We start from the raw sequence: 10868 nt of genomic DNA on the forward strand, positions 1-10868 counted from the left end.
GGATAACCAGTGCCACAAGTACACTGAGGAGCAGGGGCGCAAACGCAAATGCCCCAAAATGGCATGTGTTTACATACAGTTACAAAGCCCTCCAGCGACCGTAATTATCCAGGGAACAGGAAGCCAGGTGACGTTATTATAGAGTGACAAAGTCAGTGTAGGGAGGAGGCCTGGGTGGTTGGACACATCTACAAAACATCAGACTGGTTTCTTTTAACCACAATCGCTCTAAACCTAACCAGGTTGTTCGTGTATTGTTTCAACAGTGATTTGTAATGGTTTTGGAGGGCAATGATAAATGATGTCATCCTGCCAATTTAGGGGCTTCAGGTCAGAAAATGCCTGCGTGTCACTGTAAACGACAGATTTGGTCATTTAATTTTTTTTGACTTGTCGACATAAACGTAGCCGAGGGAAGACAGTACACTATTGCCCCTTTTTAGATGTGGCAACAATCAGTGTTCACCAGTCAAGGACCAGCTTGTCCTGCATATGGCATGATTGTTTTCTGTGTGGTCACAAACTGCAGCAGCACTCGTTTCGTCCCCTTTAAAGACCTCTCTATATGATGATAATTTCACATGCAGATATGAGTTTTTATTGTTATTAAATACAGGTGGTGTTCAGCTTGACTGTAATATTCATATTTATTTTTTCCATTAGAGGTGGGGAAAATACACATTTAGAAGGAGAGGATCAAAGTGTCTCTTTCCACAGCTTCATGTTGAATACTGGGTCCTGATGTTATACAAAATTTGATAATCTTAGCAAATAAATTTATCCATTCTACAAATGTGTGTACTAAAATGTATTCTGTACATATTTAAGTTGGAATGGAAAAATTAGCACTCAGCTTCTCAGCGTTAGACTTTAAACACCGGACCCCCTGCAGTTGTTTGATTTCAGCTGTCTTTGGTTCACTGTGTAATTTAGTTATAGTGTCAAATCGCAACATACAAGGAGCTGGGAAGGTTTAGTTGGTTCACAATCTTTTTCTGCAGCACGGTTACCCTGACCAGACACTGAGGCAGGAAGTCTCATAATTAACAAATCACATCAGAGACGTTACTCCCCACAGCAGATGAAAAAGTTTGGAAAGCCGAGCGGCCATGACACACTTTGAGCTTGCTTGTGTGTGTGTGTGTGTGTGTGTGTGTGTGTGTGTGTGTTTGCCTGCCGCTGTCCTCGTTCACAGTGCGGCTCACTAAGACAACTGCTCAGGAGAAGAGTGTCTCACACACACACACACTGTCCAAGATTATTAGGTAGCAACCTTCCTGCCATCTGTTCAGCCACCCAGCAGAAAACTACAAAGGTGTGCACAGACTCCCTCCACACTGCCAGCTCTGTTTAAACTCCTCCTGACTGAACACCTTGACCATGAGCCACAGCCGACCCTGAGGAGTTTACAGAACCTGAATTTGGTATTTAACTGCAATCCAGCAGCGGTGCAATTAACGTTATTCATAGTGGTAGTTCCATCTTGTTTCATATAACATGGTGGGCAGCAGGACAGTATGCATTTATGTAGGTATGTGCTGTTTGTCTTTTTTTAACTTTCACTAAGCGAGTTCTAGTTAACTTATCTATGGTATCAAAGTAGAGTCTGAGTCTGTCTTCTTTCTGGTGAGTCCCACCTGTTTGTTTTCATTATAAATTAGCCTTCAGCAAGCAATATGTTGCTACTTTGCTTCTGAAACTTTATGTTTAACTACTGTTACCTGCTGTAAAGTCAGAAGGATAAAGTCAGCAACTGTTTTCACACACTATTGAAAATGATAAAACAACATAAGAGGTTCTTGTGTTTGGATGTTTCACCCAAAGCGCTGCACAGTACAGAGTTTATAGTTTTGTAGCATTATGGGAATCAAACCCAGACATTGGTCCTCAACTCACTGAGCTGAAAGATCATAAACTGAAGGGACAGAGGACTGTCGGATCAGGCCCTCTGGCTTGTTTTTGTCTCAGTGGAAATTTGATGTAAACTGCACTGCAATTCACTTTTCAGAGAACTCCCTGTACCTAGAGACTAAAGAAAAAAACTATAAGATATTTTGCTTTTAAATTTTTTGCTAACTTGTTAAATTTCAGTTCAGTCTTTACTGTGTTTTCCTCTCATTTACAGCAGCGTTTCTCTTCTCTCTTTGTGTGTATGTGTGTGTGTGTGTGTATGTATCTAAGCTCTTCCACACACATGGAGCAGAGCAGACGAGTGGCAGGTCAACAACTCGTTTTGTTAAGTGTAACATGTCTAAGTGTTGTAAATCAGTGTAAAACCAAAGATGGACAAACATCAACACCACATGTCTGCAAGTCAGAAAATCAGTGTAAATGCCAAGCACCAACCTCTGAAGTACCGAAAAACTACAGTTCCTCTAATGACCACTAGAGTCTGGCTCCAACAGTGAGTCAATCCCCATAGACTCCCGTGTTGAAATATCCAACTTTACAGCAGTACGGTAACTGTGAAGTGCAAATCACAATGACAAATAGGAACACACAACAAATCACAAAACACAACAACATGAACTTCTAATGGAAAAGGTAGGTACCTACTATCCACAATGATTGTTGCTGATTGGACGGACGCACTGCCTGTCTTTTTAACACTTGGACCGCCAGCATTCTAGCTCCCCCTAAAGCTGCCACAACGTCGTATGTATTTACATTGTTTGGGTTCACAAGCAGTTCTTGCAGTGGAAAAAATATGTGTTACTACTTCTCCTTCTTCATATAATGTCATGTCGGGGGTCCGGGGTGAGGGTGGGTTGTAGATAATAGAGAATGATTGACTAATAGAGACCGTGCGGCACCGCCTGTGGTGACTTCTGTCTCGCTTGCTTTTTCTCTCTCTTTTGCTCCCTCTCTCCCTCTTGCTCTCCCTCCAGATCTGCATATAGAAATGTAATGTTAAATGAAAACATTGAACAGTGGGGAAAAAAAGAGATGCGTGAAAACCACCAAAAATTGAAACATAATTCTTATGGCCACAGCAGCTGGTCACAGCGGTCTCTATGACCGCTTTGGTGGTCAGAGGAATAGACACTCACACACACACACACCAAAAAAGAAAGGGCCGTTGAGAGTGAGCCAGGGGACCAATTGTTACAAACAACAAAACCAGTGATGAAACCCTTCTGATGTTGTCAAGACACCAGGGCTCCTCGACCGTACCAAAATACGTCAGGCTGAACAATAGAAAATGTGTAAAAAAAAAAAAAAAAAAAAAAAAAAAAAGTGCAGAAGACAGGTGGAACATATCTATTTGATGTAATGGTGCAGCTTCAGTTGAGTGTTGAAAAAAACATGCAGGATATGTGATATTGTCACAGTGTGAAAAAGATGTGTTTTCAAACTCCTGCTTCAGTTGACGTTGAAGAGCAAAATACAGGTTGAAGACAAACAAACAAAGCTCTCCATCTTCTTCAGTTCTGCAAAGGTTACTGCACACTGCACTGCAACTTAGTGACAACAAGTGTTTGGATACGTGGGGATTTCTTGTTACTTAACAGTTTAGGAACCTTTGTCTATTTGGCAAATGTAGGATAATGTGTGTGTGTTTGTTGACAGAGAGGAGTCTGCATGCTGGTCATGTAGGTCAATATTTAATATAGTATGGAGTATCTCTTAGAGAGCCCTATTATTCACAGAGCAGGGGTGGTTCCATATGACATCCAGGCCATGAAACATGTCCTATATAATGATGCAGGTTGTCAATAGCTGGGTGGAGATGAGAATCCATTATCCCATGTGGTTGTGGTCCTGAGGAGGTGACATATACTGTACCTCCTCCTCTCCTCTCACATTCATCTGATCCTCCTCTCCTTGCTTCCTTTCACTATTTATTTTCCTCCTCCTCCTCCTCTTCTTCATCCCTCCTCCACTTCTCCTTACTTTTCTGTTCTCGACTTTCTTATCTCTGGTCCCTCTTTTCCTTTCCTCCTTTCCTTTTTTATCTCTGCACATCTACTCTCCATTTATTCTCGCTTCCTGTCCCGTCCTCCCTCATCTTGCCCTCATCTGCCTTTTCCATCTGTTCCTCCTCTGTCTCCTTCCTTCTTTCCTTCTCCTCACAAAAAGAAATCCATCAGAAGCCTGTGTTGTTGAAACGCCAACCTGCCACAGAGTTACATAAATCAAACACTCGCCCCGTGTCAAAAAGATAATAAATAAATAAATAAATTAAAAAAAAACAACTCTTCCCTTTGGTCAAAGTGAGAAGAACAGCTTTCAGTACTGTAGTGGCTACAGAGGTCAATTATAGTTGGCCATCAATTTTACACACACTTAAATTGAGTGCCGGTACAGGTTGTAAAGCACTCTCCATCTGCTACATACATCAGTCATCTTTATAACTGCTGGCGCTGTTACTCTCTTCCTACATTTTCTCCTCCTCCAGGCCACATTTTCAGCCGCCTCTGGACATTTGGAGATATGAAAAGATTGAAGGCGGTTGATGGGGGGAGGGGCAGTTATTTTAACTTATTCGCTTTCCCACTCACACACTCACAATTATTTACTTTTGTCACTCAAATATTTGCATAATCACTTCTCTCATCTTTTTTTCCTCACATACTTATTCACTCACTCATTTTGAAAAACTTTTGTGTATCTACCCACTTGTTCATCCGCACATTTCTGTAGCCCACTGAGTTTTCTTCCTCAGTGACTCACTTATTCATGAGTCACTCATTTAAAGAATGTGTTTATTGGCATTTTACTTCTATCTGACAAAACTGTTGAGTGCCCGAATAAATTTGAATACATTCACTCCCACTGTCATTGTTACAAACGCATACACACACACACACACACACACACACACACACACACACACACACACACACACACACTCACTAAGCAGTGAGTTAGTAGGATAGTGCATTAATAATATTGGCTCTGGTTCTTGGCCACTGTCTCCGTTCTACTGTGACAAAATTGTGCGGCAGCTCCTCGGGAAAGATCCTGAGTAATGGCTTTGGACCAGAGATATATGCACTTTACGCAACCTTGAGACAACTGATTTAGATTTATCTGAGGCGTGGTTATGGAGCGAGAGCGGAATCTGGGAAGGTTTTGTTCTTTTTGTTGTGGACATAAATGTTGTCAGCTTGTATCTTTATTCAAATACACTGTTTTGTAAAGGTTATTAATAATTACCACTGTCCTCCCAATGATGTTTTTTTTAATGACTTTGTACAAGGAAGAATACAAAGCCCAGCTGCTTGGAGGAACTCAAATCAGACAAGCTGTTGCAGTGTTAAAAAAAATGATTTAGATTTTCCTCTTACCAGTGTGCAAGGTTTGGTTTCAGAATTTAGGAGACACAACAGTTTGGAGATTTTCAACCAGAAGAAATGAAGAAAACCTGTGAATGCCATTTATATACATATATTTATTTAAATACATTATAAAACATCACTGTAACCACAATATTATAAACAATTGGTCTTCATGTCTTCCATACAGCCAACAAATTTGGTCTAAATTTCTTTGCTACTAATGCGCTTGACTAAAATATTTGATAGATTCTTTTGATTTTGAAATGAGACTGTGAAATGTTGCTTTCTTTACACCTCTAACTACAAAGCTGAACACAAAATAAAACATACAAAAACTTAAAGATTGAAAGGTTAAATTCTGGGAATGGGAATCAGAGTAACTCAAGATACGTTACTATCAAGATACGTCCTCCACGATAACGATGGTATCACGATACAGTGATCATGCGATACTTGATACATAGCGATACATCACGATATCTGTGTAAGTGAAGAAGAAAAATACCAGTAAAAAGACAAAAAGCAGGAATCATGTATTTATTCACTATATTGTGGTGTCAGTTGGACAGAATTTGACAACTGAGATGAAACAATACTCCCCAAGCTTAGTGCCTCTTTTACGCTCCATGGAAAAAAAAAAAGTTTAACAAGCGCATGTCTTAAGGAACAGTTCAACACCCTTATTCACTGCTTTGCCAAGAGTAAAATGGTTGATGCCACTCGCATGTCTTCATGGTAAATATGAAGCTAAACGCACCAGTCGTTCAGTCGGTTAGCTTAGCATAAAGATGGGAAACAGGGGCTAGCCTGCTTCTGTCCAAAGGTAAGAGAATCCATCTATCGGCACCTCTAAAGCTTACTAATAAACATGTTATATCTAAGTTGTTCAATCTATAAATTCTCTTAGCAAGAAAGTCAGTAAATGCGCAGTATTTCCTAAAATGTTGTTGGGTCTGAGCTCTACCTCATGAGCTGGACACCAAATATGTTGGATTTCGGTTGTCTATCAATTTATTGGCTATCATAAATTAAGAAAAATATTAATATTAAAAATGTTAATATTAAATAATAACCTTAAGATTAATTAAAGTCCTCGGGGCACCAGCCTTAACTGATACGCAAAATAGCCAATGTGGTTTTAGTCTCAATTTATTACCATTAATCTGGAACTCTGATTAACAATTAGAGTTTACTAACTGTAACCAAATTACCATATCGCCAGTAAGTTAAAGTTGAAGGATTGGAATTCTACAAAGTAGAGGTTGGCAATATTCTCGCTTGTGCAACATTAAACACACCAGTAGTTATACTTAAAGACATTTATTTACAATAGAGCAGAGTAAAAACACAATGTCTAATCTAGTATATACAGGTATGTGTATGTGTGTGTGTGTAGGGGTATGTGTGTGTGTCTGGGGAGACACAGACAAAGGCAAGATGGCCGATTCAAAGTGGTCACTGTGACCACATGACCTGAACGAAGAAGACTACATAAGATGGCAGTAAACAAAGAAACTACTCAAAATGGCCGCTGAGACCACCTGGTGTGTGTGGGAGGGAAGGTGTGAGTTTCTTTGTTAGCCTAGCTCATGTAATCTAAAGGTACCAGGTTAGAGGGAGGAGGTTAGCTTCATGCAGGTTCTAGAACTGAGACGTACTAATATGTGTGTGAACATACTAAGCAAACATTACAACAACAAGACATCAATCAACAAGTACATTAACAAAGTTAAGACTTTAAGACTGCTGCTTAGCTATGCTGTGCTGTGCTATGCTGTGCTGGGAAAGGTTAGGCCCAGTCAGTTAACGTTACCCAGTCCTTGGAACAAACAAAGAGGTCCTTTCCAGTGTTGTTGTAAAGTCCAGTGAGTTGGGAGGCTTCCTGGTGGAATAAAGTCCTGTCTGGCTGTGTTTTGCCTTGCTGTTATCTCCTTTGTTCTCCTCACAGAGTTAGCTGTTCCATGCTAACTCTGCTATGACTCCTGTTGCTTGGAGAATCAGCTGGCCTTGTGTCGTAGCTGCTGATTCTGAAGAGAATTTGGTTCACTCTCAGTTAATCCGAAGCAGGTCACTGCTGTTGAGGAGAAGAGTGTTTGCAGGCTGCTGTGAGCAGGCCGGCGAGAGAGCTGGTTTCTCAGGTAGCAGAGCTGACCTGGGCTGGGGCCTTGTTGCCCTTTGAAGAGCCGAGAGGAGAGAGCAGGAGCTGCTCTCCAGAGCAAGCCAAAAAAAGGAGAGAGAGAAGAGGGAGAACCAAGAAGGAGATCTGGTTTTGTTTGGTGACACCCTTGGGGGTCACATGTCACACGCTGACCCACACTGGCTGGCCAGTGAGGTCCGTGGGGTGGAAGGGTCGTCCCCAGGTGTGAACAGTGAGGAACTGTGAAGTGTAAGTTCGTTCGTCCAGTGGAGCAAAGAAACATCTGGTCTCTTGAATGATGAGTTCCAGCAAATGTCTACCTACTCATTTAAGCTCAGAGGGAGGGTAATTGAGTAAAATCCAACCTTCCAATGTCTAACTGATTTGTAGATCTCATCTGCAGTTGATCCATCACTGTCTAGATCATCTACTCTACATAAATGTCACTCACATTCCTTTTTTAGTGGTACATCAAACTGTTGCCTCTAATAGTGCTTTCAGCTTTGAATTATTTACCACAGAGTCCTTGCCCAATAAATCTTTTATGTCTTACCTTGACTTCAGTATGCTTTTATGTGACTGCTGAAACTCATCTGGGCAGAAAGACTTGTACCCGCTGACTGATGCTTCCAGATATTTTAAATGTTCTTAGTTTTCTTTTGATGGCTTCTCTTTTGAGTCATTAAGCTCCTAATTAAAGCTGAGTCCCCTTCATTGTGGGTCCTGGTAAACACTGTCATAGTCAAACAAACATTCTCAGTTTCTAAGCACTAGCGGCCTTGATAATAACCAAAGTATGACATGACTTTTAAAGAAATTTCATGAATCCTCTTAAGTGTGGTGTGGGGTGTTTTCAGGGGATCGCAATAAGCACTTACTGTGAGGAACTGAGGTTTTCCAGGTCAAAATATGTCCAGGAATCTACCTGAAAACTGGGATGAATTTGGTTGAAAAGTTTTTTTTTTTTTTTTATGGACATAAAGGGATGCATAGTAATTGTTTCAGGTCAACAAGACCGATTCAAAACCTAGTATATGGCTGGACCCCATATGGTCAATACACAATTGAGGACGTATTGAAAACTGTTGTGGAATCGGTCTAAACAGCTACTTTCTATGGAAAGTAGCTGAGGTTTTTCTTTGGATTTTTTTCTATAGCCTTCAGCTACTTTCTATGGAAAGTAGCTAAAGGCCTGCTCGAAAAGTTGCTAAGTGATGTAATAAGCTAATTAGCATATTTCTGACATTGTGTTGTATTTGCATTCTGCGTAGTGTCAGCTGGTTTCAGCCCTTCATCTATTTGCTAGTCTCCTACTCTCTGTGCTCACATATACTGTATTTTAATACAGCTGTTCTCATTTACATGTATTTCTGTTTCTGTTGTCAGACAACGGAACAATGAAATAGTGACTGAAATGTGGCCCATTAAGACTACATGTTAACCAGCAGACACCTCAAAGCCATTTCCAAACTGCTTCTCTGGTGCTGCTAAAATTCAGATTTTATAACCATGATGTCATCTGACAAAATGGGAAAACCGTGGCCAGTCTAGCCAAAAATGAGTCGGATGTTCAAGTGAAGTTTTTTTTATTTTATTTTTTATAGATGTAATAGCAATTATTGTCTCAATGCCCCTTCCAACGTGTATTCACGACTTGCTTCACAGTGAAATATAGTCATTGAAATGCCGATGAAACAACAGTTACACATCTAAAAATCCTTTTAAGAAGGTTTAACCCCGTGTTTACTCTGGATGCTCATGATTATTTCATTATTGATTAATCTCATGGAAGCATGGAAGCTCATTCTCGATCATGGGAACAGTGTGAGTATAATCTCTTATAGTTTTGATTAATCCATTAATCACGTTGTGCTTAAAATGTCAGAAAATAGATAAGTGCTTTTCACAGTTTCCCGCAGCCCGAGGTGACGTTTGAAATGGCTTTTTCTGACCAAAAGTCCAGAACTTTAAGTTATCATGTAATTTTAAAACACAAAAAAGCAACAGTACCTCATATTTATACAGCAGGAACTAGAGTGATTGATATCTTCCATTTGTTTGACATTTTACTTTGTTACTTTGTCCCTCAGTTTCTGTGCTTCTGTCCAATTATCCCTTTTTTAAAATCTACCTCTGCCTACACACTAACTAAAGGCCTTTTACACAGTTGCCAACACAACTTCAATACCTATTTCAAATACATTGCAGTTGCCATCAATTCAGTTTAATTGTTCATCAATTTAATCACTTGCCAAAATCTTAAAGCTCTTCTGTTATTGAAGAACAAAGAGAGCCATTGGTATATGAAAACACTTGAACTGCAAAGAAAAACTGCAACAAACAGAAATACCACAGCGAGAAAGGAAAACTCCAAGTGAAGCACATGATGTGTAAACTTGAGAGTAGAGTTAATGAAGCTCCTATACCCTTATCTCTGAAAAATACCATAACTCTAGGCTGCTGCTCACTGTTATTGCTGCAGCTGTTAAACCTTTGTCTAGTCACTGCACTGATGTATCCTCTCTAAAAAGCTTAGAATAAAAGACCCCTGATGTGTTGAACTGATCTGTTGCTGGTAGTAATACAGCAGAAATTTCCTCTTGGACCTGAAGCTAAACAAGGTATCACATTAGGTCTGTCACCTGTCTCCTAGGTGTCGTTCTTCATGAGATATTTACTTTAGGGACTAAACTTTCATTTTGTTGTTGGTGTGATGGTCTCTTGGTTTCTCTGAAATTAGTTTTATCCTTGTACTTTTAAACCTCCTCAAGATACCAAGTGATGATACAGCATCTCCTGCAAAGTAGATGTCTTTTTTCAAACATGTTTATGGTTGTTTTTGAACTGGACTCATCTGTGTGTTACATTAAAAATGTGACATTTTGATGAATTTGATGACTCTTTTTTTTTTTTTTTTTTAATTCACACAAAGTATCAGATTTCTGAAAGTAAACAATTATGAACACACACTGTAAGTACAGTACACTCTACACACACATATATATGACACTTCTTACACTGGTCTGAAGTGGACCTGTGTGCAGTTTACTGACACCGTCTTTCAGTGCGTTTGAGTCTTATAGCCATTGGGCCCCTACGACAGGCAAAAGTTACATAGTACAGCTTGAAACCTGAGCAAACATTATGAAGGGAGAATAGAATAGGAGCTCTTACTTGTGTCCGTAGTTCCCTTTGGTACAGTGGATACATGTAGAGATATGTGGAGGAGCCAGATGTTGAATCATTCATGTCCTTGTGTTTGACTCTCTGGTCCACAGAGGGAATGAGACAAGCTTCTAGTGTGGGAAAGTGGTGGAAGATAGACTTTCTCCTGCCTGTATTTTTTTTCCTTTTTACTGCTGTTGCTCTTTTACTAAATTTAACCTTCACTGTGTATCTTTTAGATACCACAGATGCAGAATATTTTATTTTTAGCGTGTAGCGCTAGG

The sequence above is a fragment of the Seriola dumerili genome, unplaced genomic scaffold (genome assembly GCF_002260705.1).
Source record: "Seriola dumerili isolate Sdu_G_001 unplaced genomic scaffold, Sdu_1.0 BDQW01000025.1, whole genome shotgun sequence".
NCBI lineage: Eukaryota > Metazoa > Chordata > Actinopteri > Carangiformes > Carangidae > Seriola > Seriola dumerili.